At 30.7% G+C, this 24,995-nt stretch overlaps 1 protein-coding gene across 9 annotated transcripts in view; it reads left to right on the forward strand.

The window, feature by feature from the left end:
- Nucleotides 1-622: 622 nt before the first annotated feature.
- Nucleotides 623-24,995, forward strand: part of LOC129951491 (GTPase-activating protein skywalker) — a 130,642-nt gene continuing 106,269 nt past the window's right edge. For 4 of the 9 annotated variants that reach the window (XM_056063660.1, XM_056063659.1, XM_056063668.1 and 1 more), the window contains exon 1: nt 623-1,277. The gene's annotated coding sequence lies outside the window, so the exon portion shown is untranslated. The remainder of the gene's footprint in view (nt 1,278-24,995) is intronic. The other 5 variants (XM_056063673.1, XM_056063674.1, XM_056063670.1 and 2 more) reach the window with 2 other exon arrangements.

A 24,995-nucleotide genomic window follows, 5' to 3' on the forward strand; every position in this document is an offset into this window, starting at 1 on the left:
ATTTGATTTGAGAGTGGTTCTATACATCCTTAATTAAATACTTCTAATCAGGGCAAAAGAACCCATATCATGTTGGTTAGTTTGAACGACTTCCAAGCTTGGGTTTAATACCTTCCTGTGCCACGTCTTACGAGAAATTGACAAATCCTTCAATAGTTAATCCTGTCATGGAAATTGCTTTCTCAAATTAGTCGTTCGGCAATCATAAATATAGGTCCCCTCTATTCTAAGAAACTAGGCTTTGGTTCTCAAAGAGATTTTGCTCTACCTTATTTGTTATAAACTTAAAACGGTTTAATATTACTTGAGAAAGTGAAGTCTCTGAATTAAATATTATGAAAAAGGACTAAGTTTAATTCTAATTTGATAAAGTGGAATAGCGGTATAATGTACTCTCAAAATCAAACAGCCCCAACTTCTAACGTTACCATAACTTCATAAGTAACAAACCCAAATTAACCTAAATATCCCATTCTCTGCTTCTACTTCTCCTGGAAAAATGGAATATCATAAATTTCCCATTTCACCTACCCATTCATGCGCACGAGTTCCAACTTTCCAGCAGACAGTAAAAAGAAGAAAAATAAGAAATACATACCCAAAAAAGCTAAGCTCCCGAGAACGTATGATTATTGGAATGCGCGCCGTCACAGTATCCGCAAGTGAGTGAATTTTTTCTTCAATCAATCGGAACGGAAAAAGTGTGAAATCATAATTTTATTTTTTTTACTAAAGAAAATTATTAAATTACCGTTGTTCAAAATAAAAATATGTATAAATTTTATTTTCAAAAATCCAGTGAGTGAGAAAAAATTATAAATAAAAATCCAAGTTTTTCTGTCGTCATTTGTTTCAACAAAAAATAATAGAAAAAAGAAAATTACGAAATCTCGAAGTAAAGGAATCCAAGAATCTCGTCCTCGCTTTTCCTTAACCAAGTTGAAGCAGGGCAGGGGCAATACCCAAATATCGATTTTTCACTTGTTCAATGAAAAATATGAAAAAAATTCTTAAAAGTGTCTAAAATCTAAATTTCTCACTTCAGTTAGAATTACTTAAAAAATTTCACCAAGTTTTCGCAGTGAATTTGTAGTACGAAACGAATTACCCGGGAATTGTGAAAGAGTTGAAGAAATTTGTGTGTGCGAATATCGAGAATTATAACAAATACAAAAAATTAAAATTGTGTGTAACTTTTTTACAGCAATCGATTTGCTCTGGATTGGAATTTTGTTAATTGCAGTTAATTTTGTATCATCAATTTTATCAAACAAAAAGTAAGTTCAGTTGATTTTTATTTATTGATAATTTTTGCTTTTTTGTTTATTTCGTTGATTCATCGCTGTTTATGTTGATTGCCCTTAATTTTTCTTAGAGTGAAGTGAGTTCCATGGAATTCCCAGCTGTCAATTTTTAAGGTGGCTAGTGCCATATTACGAATAAGACAAAAATTCGCAAGAATGAATGAAAGAGATGACTAAACAATTTTTGTGACAGGTTTCTACTTGGATTTTTTTTCGCTCAAAAAAATTCGATCCGTGGTTTTTCGTTTCCTTTCTTGATGTCATCTTAAATCATCACTTTTTTTTTGTTGAACTATATTTCCCATTTTTTCCAATAAGCACAGCCATCAGTTGCATTTTCCATTTATTTTTGTTGTTTCTATTCTTTTCCAATACAATTATTTTCTGTCTTCTCCTCATGTGATTTTGGAAATATCCAATTCCAGTCTTTTACATAAATATTGCATTTGCATTTTTGTTCTCTCTCTCTCTGTTTCGCTTGCGGTGTTTGCAAAGCTTCATTTCTTTTCATGGGTTTCAAATTGCAGTATGCAGATGTGCATGTGCAATGGTGTTTATGTTGGGTTCAAAGGGTTGCCAGGAATATCGTTTGAAAGTTTAAATAAAGAAAATCTGAAGTTTAAAAACTATTGTATTATTTTGGGAATTTGAAAAATTGCACCATTTGCCAATTCAAGACTTATAGTAGTCAGAACCGAGTTCATAACTTCATTGTTGTTAAAGATTGATGCCAATTATTTTAGGTTGATTGAAGTTGAAGAAATTTGACAAACCATTGCAAGCAATTTTAAAAGTAGATTATTTTGGTTTGCAAAACTTGCTATAAAAATGAAAAGTTTAAACATTTTTTAACTGATGCTGGACACACAAAAGTTTGAATGGACAGTTATAAAAAAATTGGTTGTTAAATGATTACAAGCACTCCCAATATTCTAAGTTGATTTTTTGATCTGCAAAACTTGCTATAAAAATAAAAAATCGAATAATTCTTGAATTAAGGGTGGGCCAATATTTGTTATTCGATAAAAACTTGTAAAAGGCAAGTCAATCTAATCCTAATTCTCTGAGGTCATTTTTTGGACCTGCTAAAAGATTGTTTGGTTTTGTGGGTTGTTGTTAAAAATTAGGATTGTGTTAGCAAAACAAAGCCCACTGCATCTAATCATCTTAAATTATCAATATAGGAAGGCAGAAAGTTTCTTGTATTAAGGTGTTCCTATTTAAAAAAAACATCTTAATTACTTTTGTCCAAATGTACAAATCTGTCAGAAATATCAATTTGTCAAAGTTCGCATCAAAATAATTTATAAATACATACATACATACATATGTACATACCTATGTAGGTTTATTACTTAAACCTAAATAAGTTTGATTTTGTCTGAATTTAGTTCCAAGTTCTGTTAATTTAAGTGTATAACAAGTTGACAAGCCTTTAAAGAACAAAGTAAGAGTAAATGAACAGAACAAAAAATGATACACAGGAACGATATTAACTGATAAATTGCAAACATCTTTTACTATAAGTTATCCAGATTAAATTTCCAAGATTTTAAAGATTCCCATATTCTAAGGAATATACACAAGAATTCTTATACAAAATTTTCAGATTTGCTGTCTATAACCGATTAATATAGGTACATATACTAAAAATTATCATGCAAACACAAAAAACCATGCACAATTAAAAATAAGTTTTCATGAAAATTAAAAGACACGTCTTGTCTTGGAGAAAGCTTTATTACAAGTGATCTTTTCTTATTTAAAAATTAACAGTTCTGTCAAAGAGAGTACATAGCATATTGATACGTACATATTATATACAACATAAATCATTCGATTTTACAGTAGGAGTAATATATAATGAATTTATATGAAAACGTTGTGTACATAAATAATATAAATTGAGTACTAAAAATTAGAAATGTGTACAGGGTGATCGGTTTTCATTATTCCTAGATTATCGCTTACAACTCGACCATCCTGAATACAAATCGTCCTCGATTTAGATATCTCTTTTTTTCACTACATACATATTTCTGAATTTCTTTCTTTTACAAAAATTTATATACGAATTTAACATACATATATATAAATATAACATATCGATTAGCAAAAACTTTGAGGTTGTAACAAACTTTTAACATAGAGTTTTAAATGTATATATGTTAAGTCAATGAGTAATACAATGAATTGTTTAAAGAACGTCATTTTTAATAAAAAGAATAATACATACATATACATATTTTTTCATAATTAATCATTTATATTTTTCTTACACGATAAGTAGGCATTCGATTATAAGTATTGATTATTGAGTGAAAACCCTTCTTTTTTATCAAGTTGAAACATATGGTTTCATATTTTCAGGACATGAAACTCCTTCATAAGGAATTCTAGAAATCTGAAGGTTTTCTAGATCTTTAATTAAGTATCTATCGTTTGGGAGAATTTTTACAACTTCAAACGGACCTTTAAATTTAGGAAGAAGTTTTTTGTTAACACCTGGAGTCGTTACTACGTTTTTGACCATTACAAAATCACCAACATTATAAATATTTGGTTTTTTATGATGCTTATCATAATATTCTTTATTTTTATCTTGACTTTGAACTGTGTTTTTATTTGCTTCTTGCCTTAACGTTTCCAAATCTCTGGGTTTATCGGGTATAATGTTATTATTTAAAAACTCTCTTATGTTATCAGTAACAATCCCCTTTTGCTCCACACCAAAAAGTAAAACACTTGGACAAAAACCAGTACCCTTATTAATTGTATTATTTAACGCAAATTCAACCTTATGCAAATGCTTAGTCCAGTCACCTGGTTCAGCTTCACTTTCCTTGGACAACATTGGAGTGAGGCATCGATTGATACGTTCGACTTGTCCATTTGACTGCGGGGAACTAGTAGCCACCTTGATATGTTGAATGTTATTATTTTTGCAAAATAAGGAAAACTCATCGGATGTAAAGCAGCTACCTCTATCCGAAATCAAACGATTGGGCCTACTGTAGCTGGAAAAATAAGTTTCAAGACATTGGATCACCTCCTTTGAACTTGTACTTTTAACTGCATACAATTTCGTATACTTTGAAAATGCATCGACAATTAGAAAAATATGTTTTTTTGAATTACGAACGGATGATGGTAATGGGCCATAATGGTCGACATGTATCGTATGAAATGGCTTATCGCCTTTAGGAATGCTATGTAAAATAGCTTCCTTTTTACCATATGGTGGAGAGAAGTGCACACATTTTAGACAATTATTAATATAGGCTTTAATTTTGGTTTTCATGCCGGGAAACCAATACGTGTTTCTTAAAAAATCGTAACATTTTTCAACACCGACATGGCACAATGCGTCATGATGGGTCTGTATTACATTTCTCTCCATTTGCGATGGAACAAAGAAATACACTTTTTTGTTGATTTTCCGGTACACCAAACCGTTTATTAGTTCATAAGTCGGGCTTTCTCGTTTTTCCAACATTTTGACTAGATTCTTCACAACAGGATCTTTTTGTTGTGAAGCTGCAAGAACATTCTCAAAGGAATCTGATTCAATTATCAAAACGTTATGGCATCGGCTTAAAGCATCGACATGTTTCATTCTCTCCCCACCCCTATGCTCAATAACATAATCAAAATCTTGAAGCTCTAAAGCCCACCTAGAAATTCTTGGGTTTAGCATTTTTTTACTAAGGGTAAGAGTGAGAGATTTACAGTCGGTAATGATTTTAAACCGAATACCAGTTAAGTATATTTTAAACCTTCTTAAAGCAGATATAATAGCTAAAGTTTCTAACTCATATGAGTGATATTTTTCTTCTTGTGGTGTTGTACGCTTGGAATAAAAGAAAATGGGATGAAGATGCTTATCATCTTGGCGTTGCATCAACACTGCACCAAACCCTAAACTACTCGCATCGCAATGTAATTCCGTTTCTGCATTAGGATTATAAATACTTAGAATAGGTGCATTCAATAACTTTTGTTTAAGGCACTCAAAAACTAAAAGCTCTTTTTCACCGAAAATAAATTTTGCATCTTTTTTAAGGAGATCATATAAAGGCTTAGCAATGGTGGAAAAGTCCTTTATAAATTTTCTAAAATAGGAAGTTAACCCCAAGAATGAATGCAGATTTTTTACATTTGAAGGAACCGGAAACTCATCTACAGCTTTCAAACCACTTACATTTGGCCCTATACCGTTAGCAGAAATCTCATAGCCTAAATAAGTGATTTTCTCAAACATAAAGAAACACTTATCATAGCGCAATTGCAAATTGTGTCTTAAAACAACATCCATAACTTCTCTTAAAATTTCAAAATGACTTTCCTTTGATTCGGTTGCTATAAGCAAATCATCAATGTATACAAGCAATTTTCCTGCATTAATTAGATCCTTGAAAAGTGAATTTATGTATCGTTGAAAAACAGATGGTGCGTTTTTTAAGCCAAAGGGCATACGCAAATATTCGTATTGCCCTAAAGGAGTTATAAACGACGTAAACTTCACAGAGTTTTCCGCCATCTTGACATGATGAAATCCACTTTTCATGTCCAACAATGAAAAATACTTTTTACCTCGTAATCTATCAAGATGATCTTCAATAAGAGGAATTGGAAAATTATCTTTTATAGTTAGCTTATTTAATTGACGATAATCAATGCAGAGTCGCAATTCACCGGATTTTTTCCTTGCTAAGACAATTGGTGAGGCAAAGGGGGAGTTGCTTTCCCGAATAACTTTATTTTTTAGTAAATCATCAATAATTCTTTGAAGTTCTAACTTATGCGTATATGGTAAACGTCGAGGCGTGCAATTAAAAAAACTGTTTTCATTTGTCATTGTGATTTTCATTTCAAAATTATCTTTAAACTCCGTTTCCGTAGGCATATCTCTCATAACTATACTTCTAACTAAATCTTGGTCACTAAAATTTAAATTCTCATTGATTTTTAAACACACCGAATTTTCGCTCTCAATATCAATACTTAAAATTTCTTTGTTAAATCCTTCACAAACAGAATCTTCTAAATCAGTATTTTTATCATTTACTTCGATAGTTTTGTTCAAACACTTATTTTCAATACTATTTTGATCTTCAAAAGCAAGCTTAATATTATTTTTTTGTAAAAAGTCTCGCCCTAAAACTATGGCATTATGCATTGAATCATTTTTTACAACTAATAAACATAATTTAACAGAATCATTTTTAACCTTAACTTTACATAAAACACTACCATATAAAACAAGCTTTGAATTATTAATACCTACAAAATCCTGATAAAGCGTTGGTACCGATGTCATCAAAAATTGTGGAATGTATCGCTGCTGCACGAAACTGATGGGACTTCCTGTATCGATTAATGTCATTGCGTGCATAGTCAAACACACAGGGCTAGATTCATCTGTCTGGAACCCATACTCGAACACTTCTTGAAAGTCGCCCTTGTAGGAACAAGATGAGTTTTTATTTCCTTCTTGTGACTCATGTTTTGCATCATTTTGGACCACAAGAACTGATGATGACTGTGGACAGTCTTTTATGACATGGCCTTTTTGTCCACAGCGAAAACAGGACCCTTTTTCTCTAGGAGGTTTTGGACAACTAGTGGAAACATGTCCAACCTCATTACAGTTGAAGCACTTCACAGTGGGTTTCGAATTGGAATTTGAAATATTTTTTGGATGCGACGTTTTTGATTGAACAAATGCCTGCGGTTCATATTTCATCTTCTCGTATTTTCGTAATATTATTTTAAGTTCAACGATGTTATTTGCAGTTAGCAAAATTTGTTTATTGAAAATAGAATCAGGAATTCCCTTGATTATATAGCTTATAACATCTTGCTCTTCGATGTCGACTTGTGATGCTATTTCCTGCATTGCCAATAAGTATTGTTGAAAGGTTTCATCTCGACGTTTCTTACGACCTCTCAACATGTTGTGGACATCTGTGGCTGAAGCATGGTTGTGAAACTCAGCCAGTAAAGCTGCTTTTAGCTCATCCCAAGAACGCAGTGATGTTGACCTCAAAAATAGTTTTGCAGTACCACGAAGAAGTCTCTTGGCATATATAAAACTTTCAGAATCAGTAAACTTGTACAAAACCCTTGCATCGTCAAAACCACTGATCCACTTTTTTACGTGATAGTTATCATCACCAGAAAATGTCGGAATCGTGTCTTCCAAATCACGAAACGTGCATGATGTCGATTGTTCAATTTTTTGGGGCTGACACAATTCAGACAGCCTTTTTTCTAGCAACGCTATTTCTTCCTTCTTTTTAACCAGCTCTCTCAAATTTTCCAATCTTTGAGACACAGCCCTACTTTCCTCCTCCAAACCTGACAAACTTTCATTATCATTCACGTCAGCACAAACCTCGTCATGTGTGAACAGCTCCTCTAATCGACCATCATCGAGAAGAGCTATTCCCTCTTCTAAACGTATTCTTAGCACAGATTTCAATCCCACCGTAGATAAGCCCATCTCATCAAGCTTAGCTTTCAGGCTAGGTACAGTCGCACTCTGAACAAACATAGCGGCACGAGCACTTGCATCCATCATGTGATTTGAAATAATTATTTTTCAATTAAATCGAACCAACAGCAAAATCTACTTTTTTCAGCATGCACAACTTAGTAGGTTTTTTATCTCACTTCTGAATATTATAACCGATTAATATAGGTACATATACTAAAAATTATCATGCAAACACAAAAAACCATGCACAATTAAAAATAAGTTTTCATGAAAATTAAAAGACACGTCTTGTCTTGGAGAAAGCTTTATTACAAGTGATCTTTTCTTATTTAAAAATTAACAGTTCTGTCAAAGAGAGTACATAGCATATTGATACGTACATATTATATACAACATAAATCATTCGATTTTACAGTAGGAGTAATATATAATGAATTTATATGAAAACGTTGTGTACATAAATAATATAAATTGAGTACTAAAAATTAGAAATGTGTACAGGGTGATCGGTTTTCATTATTCCTAGATTATCGCTTACATGTCAAAACTAGGAGAAAATAATTTTTAAAATTCATTTTCGAACATATTCTTTTCAAAATCATTCAAAAAGAAAGAAAAGACATTGAAAGCTAATTTTATTTCTAGGTGAAAATGAATAGTGAATTCTGTTCTCCTGTTCTGTCAATCTCACTGAGAAAATTATCACAAATATAAACTGGCCAAATACATTATGAAACTTGACATTTAAAAATGACAGATAAGGCGAAGACTTAATTTATTGGTTTATTCGGCCATACATGAACGTGTCATTTGGCTCTGAGTCATTCTGAAATCCAATAACTTGGCGGGATATTTTTTGTTGTTTTAGGTCTGTTTGATTTTTTTTTAGCTGAATCATAAAAACTCATTACATTTTGGCCATTGGTACACAAATAAGGGAAAACCGTCATGAATAGTGAATTCTATTCTCCTGCTCTGTAAATCTCATTGTGTAAATTCTTAGAAACATAAACTGGCCAAATATATTATGAAATTTGATATTTCTGAATGACAGATAGCGCGAGGACCTAATTATACATATTGGTTAAGTCGGCTAGACATGAACGTGCCATTTGGCTCTTAGTCATTGCAAAATCCATTAACTTGGCGGGGTATTCTTTTTTGTTTTAGGTCTGTTTGATTTTAAGCTGAATCATAAAAACTCATTACATTTTGGCCATTGGAACACAAATAAGGGAAAATCGTCATGAATAGTGGATTCTGTTCTTCTGCTCTGTTAATGTCATCGAATAAATTCTTTGAAACATAAACTGGCCAAATATTTTATGAAATTTGACATTTATAAATGACAGATAGCGCGAAGACTTAACTTTACATAAATTGGTTAAATCGGCCATACATGAACGTGTCATTTGGCTCTGAGTCATTCTGAAATCCAATAACTTGGCTGGTTTTTTAGGTCTGTTTGATTTTATGCTTAATCAGAAGAACTAAACATATTTTGGCCATTGGAACACAAATAAGGGAAAACCATCATACTGATTTATTTTACTAGTAAAAAACCGCCTGAAATTTCATAGTTCTAGTTTAGCAAGTTTTTGTTTTAAAATTTTATCAATTGATTGATCTTTTAACAATGATAAAAGCGAAACTATAATATCAATTAATTAATCTTCGATGAAAATACTTGCGATCATTCTCAGTTCTCTAATACCTACCCCAATGTCATATACAATTGTGTGTCTTTTTTTCCATAGGAATATGATTTGTCGGTTGATTAAGATCGCTAACAATTATTCTTTTATCAATTTCAAAATTAACCGGAACATTTTTATTTTATGAGATTAAAAACTGAATTTTTGATTAAATTTTAAATTTAGTCAATGAACTCAATTATTCAAAAAAAAGATAACCAATCAGAGTTCTGAATAATAATACAAATATTTTAAAAATTGTCAATTTTTTTAAATTTGTAAGGTAAATCTATTTTTAACCAAATATAGACAAATAATAATGTACGAAAAGTGTACCTACTTTATGAATGTAAAAATAGCATTTATTGTTATTTGTTTAGATTTCTCTTCGCAATGATAGTAGTTTTTATACATATTTTTTAAATATTGTTATCTGAAGAGTGAAATCATTAAAAATATATGTAATATTAAATGTACTATTAGTAAGTACAATGTATACAAAACATACACTCGTATACCTATTTATTTCTTGCTTCTTGAAGTGCAAAGAATTATTCAAAAGATAAGCAATTTTTATTTTGTTTACTTTAATAATTGACTCGCTTATCACAATTGTGTGATTTATTGAAGCAGGGTGTGCTTTAGTAAAGTTTAAAAATATTAACTACAAAAATTGCAAGAAAAAGTATTTCGTGTATAAGTTGCCCACAAGCCTTCTGTTTTCCAAAAACAAATAAATAATTTTTACTTATGAAGATAGAAGAGTAAATTGGTATGGATAAGATAAAAGATTTTCCAATAAGAGGTTTAATTTTTAATAGCCCGATATTTGGGCAGCTGTTAGTGTTAAAAGTGTCATTTTCTGACTTTTGATAAAGAAAAGTTATACTTTTATAAAATTAAAACTTTTCATGCCTCAATTGAAATAGTTAAAATTCAGTACAAAACCAACAAAACAAACATAATTTTGCAAAAAAGTTTTCTGACAATGGTTGATCATAACTGACCACCTAGATCTTGTGGTTTAGCACCATTATAATTTTTTCTTTAGGAACAGGTGAAAAATTAAGTCTATTGTAGATGATATTTGTGAGTGTTTGCAGCCTTAATGGCGCTTTAGTTGATATCGTTTTCCATACAATGTGACAAAATATTAACCTTTAGTTTTGTATTGTTTGTTTTTATTGTTATTGTTATTGTTTTATTATTTTATGGTAAAAAAGAAACAAAGCTACATAAATGTATGATTGACAAAAAAAGGCTATAACTTTTTAAGTTTTAGGACTTGTACTCTTTTAGGACTTTAAACATAAGCGATTAATTTTTCAAATCTATTATTTTTTTTTAAATTAAAAATAAAGCAGGAAAGAAGCAATAAAATAACCATTAAAATACAAATAAAATGTGTACACAAAAATAACAATTAACTGACCTTTATTTAGTATTTCGGATGATTAAATGATATTTTATTATCAAGATCATGAATTAGCACTAAAAATTACAATATTTTTGACCTATACTTTTTGCATCTAAGTATATTATAGTATAGTATATTAAGTCACTTGTCTTGAAAGTGTTATAAAAATGAAGTAACATTCAATTGATAACACATTCAATTATGAAATATATGTTTGATAATTATTTAACCTACCAAACAAGTTAAAAAAAAAAACAATAACAAAATAAACTCAAATATACTGATGCTTGTTCGAAGTGGTGTCTTTTTGAGATAACAATCAGGGTTGTCTAACAATTGTTTTTAATTATAAGTAATAATAATAAAGATAAAAAATAGTACACTGAGCGAAAAAAAACGAGATTCAAAAATAAACGAACTGCAATGTTCGGTTTTTGTTTTCGATATATTTTTTCCAATAAGATGTTTGAAATTGTCATTAAAAAAAAACGAGTATTTTTTAAGAGAAATCAATGGATTTTCATTTCATTGTGAAGAGGGAGCTTTGTTATGAATGAACATATAGGATAAATTTCTGCCATGCCACAAAATTAAGGGGCTATACTATAATAAATCATGGAAAATTGTGCGACTTTCGGGAATTTTTTAAAAAGAAAGTACTAAATAGAAGATTTTGAAGTTTTTTTTGGAGATAATAAGGCATATTCTATGCTATATTTTTTTTTCTAAAAAAAATATTGAAAAATAACGGAATTATTAGCTTACTACGGGCTACTGCTGACATTATTGTAGGCGAATCATGAATAAAACAAATAAAAAAGCCACATAAATTGAAGTTTTTCTTATATAGGGTTTTTCAATAAGGGCGGGTAGATGTTGTGTGTAGATGTCGGTCGTGGCGTTTGCTGTGTGGCACGTAGCGCCGCCGCCGCCGCGCCGTCCTGCTGGAACCACATGTCGTCTAGGTCAACATGGTTCAATTTGGACCTTAAGAAATTATTTATCATCGTTATTTAGCGCTCGCTGTTGACGGCGACTAATGTCGTTTTCAAAAAAGTACGGACCAATTACGCAGCCAGCTTAAAATTCATACCAAACCGTAACTTTTTGAGGATGCATTATCACCTGGTAAACCTCGTGTGGGTTGATGTCGTCCCATATACGGCAATTTGGCTTCTTACCACTGCCATTCATCCAAAAATAAAGCTCGTCGTTAAAGATGATTTTTCGGCCAAAATTGGGGTCCTCTTCCAAACGATTCGAAGCCCAGTCAGCGAACAAAGGCGTTGTCTGTGGTCATGAACTTTGAGCTTCAGGGTCAGTTGGATCTCGTATGCGTGTGAGTCCAACTCCCGACGCAAAATCGCCAAGTTGAAGTCTGCGAAAGGTCGAGTTCTTGTGCACGGCGAGGAATAGACTGCCTCGGGTTCTGCTTTACACTTTCAAGGAAAACAAAATGTCCGCCACGGGCCGCTAAAATCTTCCCGCGCCAATTTAGATATACAATGACGTATGATTTTTAAAAAAACTTAAAAATTAACAAAATTATGTGGTTCTCAAAGAAGTGTCGTTTCTTGAGGTACACACATTACCCGTGTTTTGTTGGAAAATCTATCCATAGTATAGTAGGATTTTACACGAATAACAAAAACAATATCCATTGTATCAGTACTAGCGATAAAAGTTAGAGAACAATCTTACTAGGGATGGGTTTTTGACATTTATACGAGTCTCGAATGGATTTTATTTGATTTCGTTCTCAAATGTTGGTACGATTGATATTGCATTTGTATCTCGATTGCTGTGTTCGTTGAGTAGTTGTGCATTTGGAATCATGTGTTTTTCATTGGGGACAGAAATCAATCTGTTACTGTTGATATTATTTACTTTTGTTAATGAAAATCGACTAACTGGGCTTATTTTGCAAGAAAAAAAAATAGAAAAGATAACTAATTTTCAGCTATCAATTTTGTTCATAGAAAAAACTATACACATTCTTCTTCCTTTAAAAAATGCCTGCTGAGGGTCTAATGCTTGTCTCAGGACTGTTCGTCTGTTCTTTGAGGAAGCCACGTGATGTATTTCCGATTAAGTTGATTTGGCTGTCGTTTCTTTGAATAGTATATTCTTCCGAATATGCTTGAAAAAGCTTGGAAATTAGAGATCTCATTTTTTTATCCTGCTTAAATAATGCTTTAGAGGTCTTTAAAACGCTGCCATTCCAAAACTGTTGAACGTGTCCCATTCGTATAGCCCCTTTAAGCTGGTAGCACAATCCATGCTCCAGACTTATTTTCAAAAAAATAAACTTCCAAGACAGTCCAAAAATCGAACCAAACAATCATGTTTAAAAAACAGGCGTCGTCACTGAAGATGATTTTTCGACGACTAACCAGTTCATTTTGATGCATTTCAAGGACTTAATCAGCGAAGATATTGCATTGCTATAGTGTTCGAACTTAAGTTCTTGTGTCAAAATCTTTAAGACCTAAGAGAAATCAACGATCCTGAATTTTCGTCAATACCTCAAGTTACATCAGCATTATTCTAAGTTGTTCTCCAGCTTAGCACACGATTTCGATTCTTCATGTTACAAACATAAAGTTTTGCATTCATGCTTGTAGTAATAATTGTATTTTACAGTTTTATTTGTTAAATGTCAAAAATAAGAAAGCTTCAAAAGTGACAGTTCTCAAATAGCTGGTATTCAAAATGAAATTGAACAAACATTTAATTTATTGTATTTTACTTATAAGACTGACTTTATTAAAAAAATCTCTTTGAAAATGAAAGATCATCAATAAATTAATAATTTTGAATCAAGATGGATAATTAAAAGAGCTGAAAAGTGGTTGTGTCAGTCAGTCAGACCATTACCCTCTCAATTCAAACTACTGGTTCGATTAATGACTAAAAACCTTAGAATACGAATTTTTAAGAAGCATGATGTCATTAATATAGACCCTTATATATTATTTTGTGTGGTTTAAAAACTCTCATTAAAACATCTATAAAATTAATCTCTCTTTGACTTAGTCTTTAATTAAGTTTTTAGTGTCCAAATTGAAAGCACACAATTCTGAATGAAATGTTTTTTTTTTTTTTTTTAAACTTTTTTGATTTTTGAGTTTAAAACAAAAAAAACTCAACGAAGCATGTAATTAAGGTTCAATTATGAACTAATTTAACCACACTTTTATGATTAAGCACTCACTTTGAAAATCAACAAACCTTTACATTAAATAGAATTCGTTTCAACAAAATTTCAGGCCCTTCTATTTCCGAAAGTTGAAATTATACCAACCACTTAATTTAATGGCTTATATTTTTACGACTGAACACACTTCTTCTATAAAGTAGCCACTTCTTGATTGAATGTTTCCTCGTATAAAGGTAAAGTTATAGAAAAAGGTAGTAGAACGTTTGACTGAGTTTCATTTCATTTAAATGCCATTTAAGCCAACGGGCAATACGGGGTGAATTTCTCAGAATGTGGGACAGTTAAATTAGACTTCTCAAGCAGATATACCAACCTTGGTTGGAATTATATAATGGATACCCTTTGGTTGATTTTGAGGGCATTTAATATTCTATTCAACTTTTTCTTTACTCAGGTATTATACATAGATACAGTCCTGAGCTTAACATCGCCACTCGAATCCTATCAAAGTTAATAGAATCAAGTACCGTACGGCCGAGTGGGACGGCGGTGGTGCGGCGGGCGTATACCCCATATAAATCTCTAGATCCACTTACATTTATTTTATACGAATATAAGATATTTTTTTTGTATATATTTCTAAAGCTACTTTCAGAACTAAATTAATGGCCTCCTCCGATTGCTTGCTGGCTGCTGTGAGGCCAGGCCATTCCAGTACAAAACACTGAACAGTGAACAATATTCAGAATGGATAACCTTGACCACAACTGATAGAAAATTATTAATAATGGTTGTCGAAGCACAGACGCACATGAATGCAGATTGTAGAATTCAGTCATTGAAACCGTGCGACGACTTTTGTCGTTGTCGTTGTTGTTAATGTTTTTGTTGTTGGACGTTGTCGTTTTTGTATATTTTGTCCAAGTTGTGTCGTTCACTTAATTCCATTTAAGAAAATCCTCTCAGCGAAGTGGCAAATGTCCGCCTTCTTTTCACTTGAAATGCAAAACAAATTATCTTGTTGAGTATTATTCTTGATGTGATATGATGATGATAATGATGATGACCTGGAACAACGCCTCCATTCGATTTTTTTTCTTTTATATGTACACATTCTTCATCTCCATCCCCATCCCTTTTGGTTATAGATATACTTTCGCTATCCCTGGTTATGAAAAAAAAGGAATAACAACACCAAGTCGAAGTGCGAACTAATTGAGTAATCTTTAACGATGGATGGATGGTCGTACGACGCGACGACAACGAACTACGATCGACCGGGCGGATGCGCTCTCAGCGTCGAGAGTGCAAATATTTTTATCAAATCTTCGTTCACTTCAATTGCGCACCACATATGCTCAGCTTTGGTTCCACAGGGTTGGATTTAGTTACTTATCCGTTAGCATACAAATCTCTACGTGTAAATTCACTTTTGGTGGACGAAATGTCAAAGTGACAAGTGTTTCAAGAAACCATTTTGTACGAATGGCAACTAATGACAGTATATGAGTAAATTGAAGGAGAAGAATTCCACATAAAAAAGTTTGAAACCAATGCGAAACGACATTTTTAAAATCACTTTCGTCGGACTGTTCACACTTGGGCATAGAAACAAACAAAATATCTCATTTTTAAGAATATTTCATTGGCCAGCTGTCATGCAAAAATTGTATGACTTTTATTTTATTGCAAAGCTAATTTGATCGCTGTGAATTGTGTTTATATTTCATTCTCCTGCTCTGTCAATACGTTTGAGAAAATTCTCAGATGCTTTAAAAAATTCTCAGAAATCTTAGAAATATAAACTGGCAAAATGTAATGGGTACGTTTAATAAACTTTTTCAACTAAAAAAATTCCCAATTTTCAATTAAAAAGATGGCAAGTTTTGCATCTCAACAGGGTTCACATTGGCGACTAGATTCCACTGAATTTTTTCCAAAGATCCCAACGTGATAATAGTAAAGAATTTTAAATGTCAATTTGTGATTTGACATTCAAATTTTATTTGCGTTCAATGTTAACTATACATATCTGCAAATTCAGTAATGAACTGTCAAAAGTAAGAACAAACAGAACCACAAACTAACACAATGGAGTTTCGATTCTCGAATGGATGCGTTCAGCGAAATACGCTTTTTATGATTTCTTGGCTGACTAACAAATTATTTGCATTTTACTTATATCAAAGTTGCTTTTATTTTATATTTTGTAAAGCCGAATCCGCTCCATTAAGTTTCATAGAAGAAGAAACAATATTCACAAGAATGCTATGATAGGTTTATTTTGTGTACGTTTTGTTATTGTTACTGTTGGAAATTTGCATTGCAAGTATATAGACAAATTAATAAATTGGTTTTTGTGGTCGCTTAGAGGGCATCAAATAATAAAAATAATAATGATATGATGAATCTATGTCGCTGTGCTTGCATCTTAAAAAAAAACAACAGAAAGGCATTACTTTGTTTATCTCATGTCTGTCAATGACAAGCTAACCATTTAAACAATTTGTTTTAGTTAGTTGACAATTCGTTCTTTTATTTCTCAGTATGATGATTACGACAACCAACATTTCAACGACGTACATTTCAATTGTTTGTTTTAAAAATTCAGTACAACTATTTTCGGAGCTGTCCATTTAGTATATTGCTAAACTACAGAACGGTTGTTTGGTGTATTTAAGTAATTGTCTTAAATAAAATAACTAGTCTTGAATAATATTTTTATATGATAGTCATCTTTCAATCTATATTAAAATGATTGGATGGATTACTTTGTTTATTTGGAATATTTAATAAATTTTAGAAATGGCTAAAAATAATTTCAAATAAGAGGCATTTGCGTTGCAGCTTTTTAAGACAGACTTTGGCTTTCTCCAATAGTAAAACTCACCCTGCGTAAAACTTTTAGTAAATTCCTGACTTGTTGTTAAAATAGTTTTTTAATTTCCTCAAAGAGTATTTTGTTCAAAAAGATTTAACTACATTTAATAAAAAAGTCATCGGAAAATGTCATAATTTTTGCAAATGACGGCTAATATCATAGTACTTTGACGTTTAGAAAGAAAAAAAACACAATACAAACGTCACTAAAAAATAAATTGCCATCTTACTAACTATTTTTGGAAGGATAATTCAACAGTTTTTAAAACTTTTGCTGTTTTTGTTGGATTCTTATGAAATTTGAAACGGTTTCTTTCCACTTCCATGCTCTGTTTGATAAACGCCCAAGAGATCAAAGCTTGACACTGTTAAACTATTTTAATATACTGGTTAATTAGATATTCAAAGAGGTTTCACTTATATTTTAAAACATATTTCATCATTTAAGAATTTAAAAAGGTGTAAAATGGTTCTAACAGAATATAGGTCACCCCACTTCAAAGATTCACAATCTTCTCGTTTATATGTATGTAAATACGTTCAATACCAAAGCATACCTTAAACAAGCCATTTTATGTTATAATAAAGTCTATTTACAAAAACCTTTTAGGGTATCTACTCTTATATATACATAAGTTTCTTCTCACCAAGTACCACATCATGCCATCCCCTCTCGAAAAAGTCCTTTCGCAATCACAAATAAAAAATCTTTGCCTCTTAACTTTGAAGTGCTTATAAGCACTATACGCACCGTATCTGTACAATCTTTCAAACTTAAATTCCTTGGCATATAGAAATAACGATGCCAACGCCCTCTATACACTGACTCAAGCCAAATATACAAAGTTTCCAAGTTTTCTGTTTTTTTTTTTTGTCTACCTCATGGCGGGCGATGGGTGGCAGAAAATAAAAGAAAAATAAAACCTACATCTTTCCCTCCATAATAAAATAAGATTAGAAGAAGGACTTTGGGTTTGTGGGTTATATGGTCTCCCGCTGACGTCATGATGGGGGGTTTTAATTACCGTATAGCCGTTGAATTTGACTCGCTGGCGATAGCAACAGCGAATTTATGTAATGAAAACCCAGCCATTTTCAGGATAAAATCCTGGTGTTGGAAGGAGGATTGACTAAGTGAAAATTTTCAATGTGGGTGAACAATTCTATACCATGTACGTATTTTCAAAGCATGCCATAAACAGAGCCCTCTATAAAGCGGTGTGCTTGTGGATTGTCTTTTCTGGATTATTGTGGTGTGTATTCTACCTGCCCTACTTAGTTTTTTGAACTTTCTACTCAATATTAAACACCTTAAAGAGGTGAATTTCTTTAGTGTGTCGCAAAAGGGTCTATGGTATTACAACCACCAACAATATATAGCGTGACAGGTGAAAATTAATTCATTAGCAAGTTATGTCAAACAGGACTGTTTGCACTTTCCTAAGTGTTGGCGTTGGGTTACATCATTTAGGCAATGAATTTCAAAAATTTCCAAAAACAAAACAAAAATTGGGACTGGGTTTGGCTAAATTAAAATTATTTTTCGTAGGTATAACAAAACGTCAGATTGCAAACAAAAGATTTGGTGAAAGACTTTGACATTTTTACATTTGAACATTGCGTGATGATAAGTGAAGCGGAAGTATAATGGTCGAGCGTAACAAATGGATATAATATGTAAATAAAACAAATATTTATCTTATTTTGATTTACTATAATTCATTGTTTTTTATACAACAAAAAAAGTAGAATTTGAATGTCAAGAGAAAAATCTTATTTAAGTTGTGATGGGAAATTGAACCGATTTGAATCTGGATCAAATTAAAATGTAATTTCTTATTACGATGTAACATTGCTCCCTGAATGGACTCAGAAATTAACTGTATTTAGAAAGGAATGGAACGAAAAAAACATTTCTGCAGAAAAAACTAACCAAAAATAAAACTGTAACCTAGAACGAAATGGTGAATGGAAAATTTCAGATGACATAAACGCTATATTTTCCACTTTAATGAGAGTGACATTTAAGCATTGTACAAATATTAAAAAGAATTTCAATAACTTTTTTTGTCATTTGTAAAAATTATACAAAAATGGCAATCAAATTCCTTCCTCTTACATGAATCCATATCCTAGATGTGTTATGCGATATCACCCGAACAGCCATATTATATTTTTGACACTTTTTTTGACAAGTAAAGTCCAGTACATTAGGTCGGCAACAAGCAAAATAAATTGTCTTAAATATCAGGAAGCAAGCTAAAATGTTTGTTTGATTTTTAAGAGCGAAATGGTGAACGTATAAATTCAAATGACATAAACGCCACATTCTCCACTTTAATGACAGTGGCATTTAAACATTGCACAAATATTTAAAGGAATATCATTAACTTTTTTTTGTCATTTGTAAAAATTAAATAAAAATGGCGACCTAAATCATTAACTTATACGCATCTCTCTCCTAGATTTGTTATGCGATATCTCCAGAACAGTCATATTTTATTTTTGACACTTTTAAATTTGAGAAGTAAAGTCAAATACATCACAACAAGCAAAGTAAGTTGTCAAACATATCAGCAACTATTTTTTTGTTTGAATTTGTTTTCGATTGCTAAGTGTAAATCACTGTATTGTAAATGACAAAAATTTAATCTATATTATGACATTTGCAATGACAGCTGAGTTTGACAGGTGTTGTATTTAACACCTGTCAAACTTGAAACCACGAAAAACATGGCCCTATATTTAAAGTATGCTTACGTGTTTTCACAGCCCAAAAAAAAAATTTAAGAGACGAAAGTTTCTAGTGTCTTAATAACTGTCAAAAAATGTCTGCTAATTGTAAACTTTTTCTTTTTCGCAAAATTGAAAGAATTGGAAAGACTTAGGAAGTAGTTTGTGCCTTCTAAACTTACTTTACTTACTAAACTTATTTTACATCAAGTTGTCAAATTAGCCATACAAAAAAAAATAAAGCAAGCAACTATTTTTTTACTTTATTTTTTTTTCGATGGCTAAGTGATCTAATATCGTAAATGACAAACAAATTATGACATTTGCAATGACAACTGAGTTTGACAAGTGTTAAACACAAATAAATATAAATAGCGTTACAAACTTGAAAACACGAAATACATGGCCCAATATTTAAAGTGTGCTTACGTGTTTTCACAGCACAAAAGAAATTGAAGAGAAGCAAGTTGGTAGTGTCTAAATAAATGTCAAAAAATGTCTGCTAATTATAAACCTTTTTGTTTTTGCAAAATTGAAAGAAATGGAAAGACAAAGTTCATGGTTAGGAAGTTGTTTGTGTCTTCTAAACTTACTTTTATTTTCGAGTAGCATCTATCTTATCTTCAAAAAGTCCTAAAATCTTAAATTTAAAACATTTTCAAATGTCAAGTGAAACATGACGTTTGTATCATACTAATAGTGGTTTACATTGCTAAATTTGTATTTACAAAAAAAATGTCATGTCCAATTAAAAACTATTGAAAAGCGTATTTGTTGTCATTTCGATTGATTTAAATCAAAAATAAATTGATTTATTTTACCAATGGAAATCTATTTAAAAAAAAATTAATTCTTGTTTTAGGTCAAAATTCTTTAATATCGTACTTAATCCAGTTGAATTTTGAGCCATTAACTTTAAGTTCCTTTGTACAAAATAAAGACTGTATGACTTTTGACGTTAAAGGCACATAATGAGATGCCTAAAATTAATGAATTTTTTGTAATATTTGAAGTATACACAATTTATTTTTGTAATTACCGAATTAATTACTAACAACGTTTAATTATTTTTGTGTGAGTACATTTTTAATGATCTTTTTTTTATTGAACTTACATAACTAAGTCATTTAAACTAATGTTTAACAAAACTAATTTGCAATTTCATATTTATATTTCCTTGTATTTTTTTTTTCAAGTAATATATTAAAAAAAAAGTAATTTTCTAAATTCCTTTTTATTAATATTTTTTAACAATTAACTTAACCACATAATAACGCAGAGAATTAAAAACAAAAACAACAACTCAGAATCTTAACGCCGCATACCATGTCAGCATAATATTATGAAGGTCATATCTACACGTATTCAAATTAACTGCGCAAAAGTTCTCTTGAGGTTCAGTCTTTTTTTTTTGAATTGCACATCTTGACAGCTATTTCTGGCTCTGCAGAGAGATAGTATGTGAATATTAAAAAACAAAAACGTTTTTTGAATGCAAGTTTTGTTTTTATATTGTTAACGAACCAAGCTCTTGTGGACTTTATTCAGCAAGTGATAAATGTATCACAGAAGTGCGAGGATGCTGTGAAGCATCAACACATTCTTCATATTTAGTGAAATGTTAATTAAAAAGTTGCTTAAGGGATAATTTTAATGACAACATCTGTATTGTTTTCGTATACCTTTAAGGCAGTCCAAAACTTAGGTTTTTATTAATAAAAACTATTATCTATTGTTTATGATGATATGATACCCACTTACTGAATTATGTGCTCATTGTTGTATTAGCATAATATTTACATTAAACAATAGACAATTGTCATTTGATTGACATCGAATTAGCTTCTATCTTTTGAAATATTTAAATACATTGTATTCAACTATGTAACTTTGAATACGAATTTTTCTACTCGATGGCTGAAGGATCCGTTTTTAATTCAAGTGTAAAAATTTCAAAAAGTTGAATAGAAAGATGCAGCTAACCAATTAACATACATATACTTCAATTTACTTGAATTTTTTTCAGTCACGTAAATATATTTTTTAATGTGAAATTAATTACTAACATCTTTTTTTTCTTTTCAAATTGATTTTCAATTTTGTTGTTGCGTTTTCTTCACAAAAAGTCTCAATTAAAAAAACAGCATGAATAAATAGCAAATATATGGCTTTTTGTATATGAACTTCAAAGCTTAGGTGTTGCTCTATTGTCGTTTCGATAACCCCTCGAGCCATATGCAGCCGGTCACGTTTAGCATCTTTTTATTTAAAATTACGTGCCAAATTATGTGTATTAACTTGTAGATTGTTATATTTAGATAGATAGATATATGTATTTATATTTTGTACTTTCTAACAAGACTGCTTGTTTAAATATTCATGAAATAATATTGTTTACACATCATCTATAGAACTTTAATAATAGCTTAAACTTTTCGCTATCTATTTTCTTAGGTAGATTTATTTGTGTTTATGTTTAGACAAATTTGATGAAAGATTAAAAAATGTATACATGTTAAAAAAGATTATAAAAAATAATAAAATAAGGTCAGTTATTATTATTTTGTTATTTTAGAGAATTTTATGGTTTAAAGACAAAATTCATAGAACATGTGTTTGGTAAATTACTCGGTACTTGTATTGTTTTAAACTTGTCATAGTGAGGAAGGGTAAAGCTGGAACTAAAGGAGTTGGAACTTTGACATTTTAAGTGACGGCCTCAGGACAACATAAAGAAAAACTGTTACTAGATCGATTTTTATACTTTTAAAAAGCGTTATGTAAGCGGCAATCTTAAGATAGCCAACGAGCTGAAAAGATACTTTTTCGCACAAATTCAAATAATTCAAAGTAGGAAGCGATAACCCAGTGCGCCTTTTTAGCAAACCTGGGTTATTTTTTATCCTTGGTTACTTTTTCACCTAAGCTATTTTTTTTACTATTTTGGAGAATTGGTCGTTTTTTAAACTTTGTTACATTTTGAAAAGAATTATTTTTTAACCTTGGTTATTTTCAACCGTTTTTATTGTTTAAGTCGGGTTATCTAACCCTTCGTTATTTTTGAACCTAGTTTATTTTCTAACTTGTGTTGTTTTGTACGTTTTGTACCATTGGTTGTTTTTTTTAACTGAGGCCAGGTTTAGTTTTTAACCTTCATTATTTGTTTGATTATTTCTTAACCCAGGTTATTTTGAAGAAATGGTTATTTAGCTGGTTTATTGTTTTACTTCGACCACTTTGTAACCTTGGTTCTTTTTTGTTTAACTTGGGTTATTTTTAAACATGGCATTATTTTTTAATCTGGGTTATTTTTTAAATCGGGGTAATTTGACACACATTATATTTTAACAAGTGATAGTTTTCAACCTGGGTTATTTTGTTCGGTATTTCGGGTTATTTTAAGACATTGGTTATTTTTTTGTGTTTTTTTTTTTTTTAACGTCAGTTAGTTTTTACTTTGGTTGTTTCCAACCGTGGTTATTGTTTAACTCGGGTTATCTAACCCTTCGTTATTTTTGAACCTGGTTTATTTTCTAACTTGTGTTGTTTTGTACGTTTTGTACCCTTGGTTGTTTTTTAACCTAGGCCAGGTCTTCATTATTTGTTTGATTATTTCTTAACCCAGGTTATTTTAAATAAATGGTTATTAGCTGGTTTATTGTTTTACTTCGACCACTTTGTAACCTAGGTTCTTTTTTGTTTAACTTGGGTTATTTTTAAACATGGCATCATTTTTTAATCTGGGTTATTTTTTAAATCGGGGTAATTTGACACACATTATATTTTAAAAAGTGATAGTTTTCAACCTGGGTTATTTTGTTCGGTATTTCGGGTTATTTTAAGACATTGGTTATTTTTATTGTGTTTTTTTTTTTTTTAACGTCAGTTAGTTTTTACTTTGGTTGTTTTATTTAATTGCTTTGGTTACATTTGAACCTCTGTTATTTTCTCACTTGGGCGAATTTGTAAACTAGATTTTTTTGCCTAGGGTATTTTTTAACCTGGGTTATTTCTTAACTTTTTAAGGTTATTTTCTTTAACCAGGTTTATTTTTGAACCTTTGTTCTTTGAAACGTTGATTGTTTCTTAATTCAGGATATTTATAGCCATATTATTTTTAAAGCTGGCTTATTTTTAACAAGTCTTTTAACTTTAGTTTGTTTTAAACCTGGGTTATTTTTTAACATTGGTTGTTTTTTAACCTTGGTTATTTTTAGCCTAGGTCATTCTACAACCTTTTTCATTTTTTGACCTGGCTAATTTTGTAAACTTTTTGATGTGTAACGCTTTATTTTAACCATGATTATTTGTTTGAAACCTTGTTTATTTTGTAACCTTGATTATTTCTGAATATTCGTTGTTTTAACTAGGGTTTATTTTCACCCTTGAATAGAGTCTTTGTCTTACCCTGGTTATTTTGTATCCTTATTTATTTTATAGGCTGGGTTATTTGTAAACCTTTGTTATTTTTAAGCCTGGGTTAGATTTGGACATGGGTTATTTGTTAATCCCATCTAAATTCTTGTGTATATTTGAAGCTATGTCCTGGGGTAGTCTAAGACCTAGGTCTTCAACCTTTTTCTTTTTTTATCCTGCGTTATTTTGTAATCTTTTTTATCTTTAACCCGTTTTTTAACCTTGGTTATTTATTTTTTAAACTGGCTTATTTTTAATCCGTTTTATAAACTTAGTTTGTATTAAACTTGGGTTATTTTTTAACCTTGGTTATTTATGAATATTAATTATTTATTAACCCGGGTTATTTTTTAACTGTGGTAACTTTAACCTGGGTTTTTTTTATCTTTTAATATAACCTTGCCTTACCTGGGTTATTTTATATCCTTGGTTATCTTATAGGCTGGGTTATTTATAAACCTTTGTTATTTTTAAACCTGGGTTAGTTTTTAACCTGGGTTATTTGTTAATCAAAACTATTTTATAGCGTTGAGTATGTTTGAAGCTTTGTCCTGGGCTTGTTTTGCGTGGGTTTGTTTATAATTTTGGTGGTCTTATAACGCAGGTTATCTACTAACCTTTTTTTAAAAAAAATCCAGTGAACAATTAATATTTCTGTTTTTCCACAAAATTTATGTCTGCCAATAAAATTAGAGGGGTTATTTCTAGAACAGAAATAATTGAAAAAAGATAATATATTGTTTTTAAATTTAACTAAAAATAAAACAAAAAAATAATCTTATATTTTCGTCATTAACGATTAACAATTCTTAATCGAACAACAAAAAACCCAAATTAAATTCTTTCTGTTTCTTTAATTTTGTTGACAAGAATGTTAATAACACATCTGTTA

This window comes from Eupeodes corollae, chromosome 3 (genome assembly GCF_945859685.1).
Source record: "Eupeodes corollae chromosome 3, idEupCoro1.1, whole genome shotgun sequence".
Classification (NCBI taxonomy): Eukaryota; Metazoa; Arthropoda; class Insecta; order Diptera; family Syrphidae; genus Eupeodes; species Eupeodes corollae.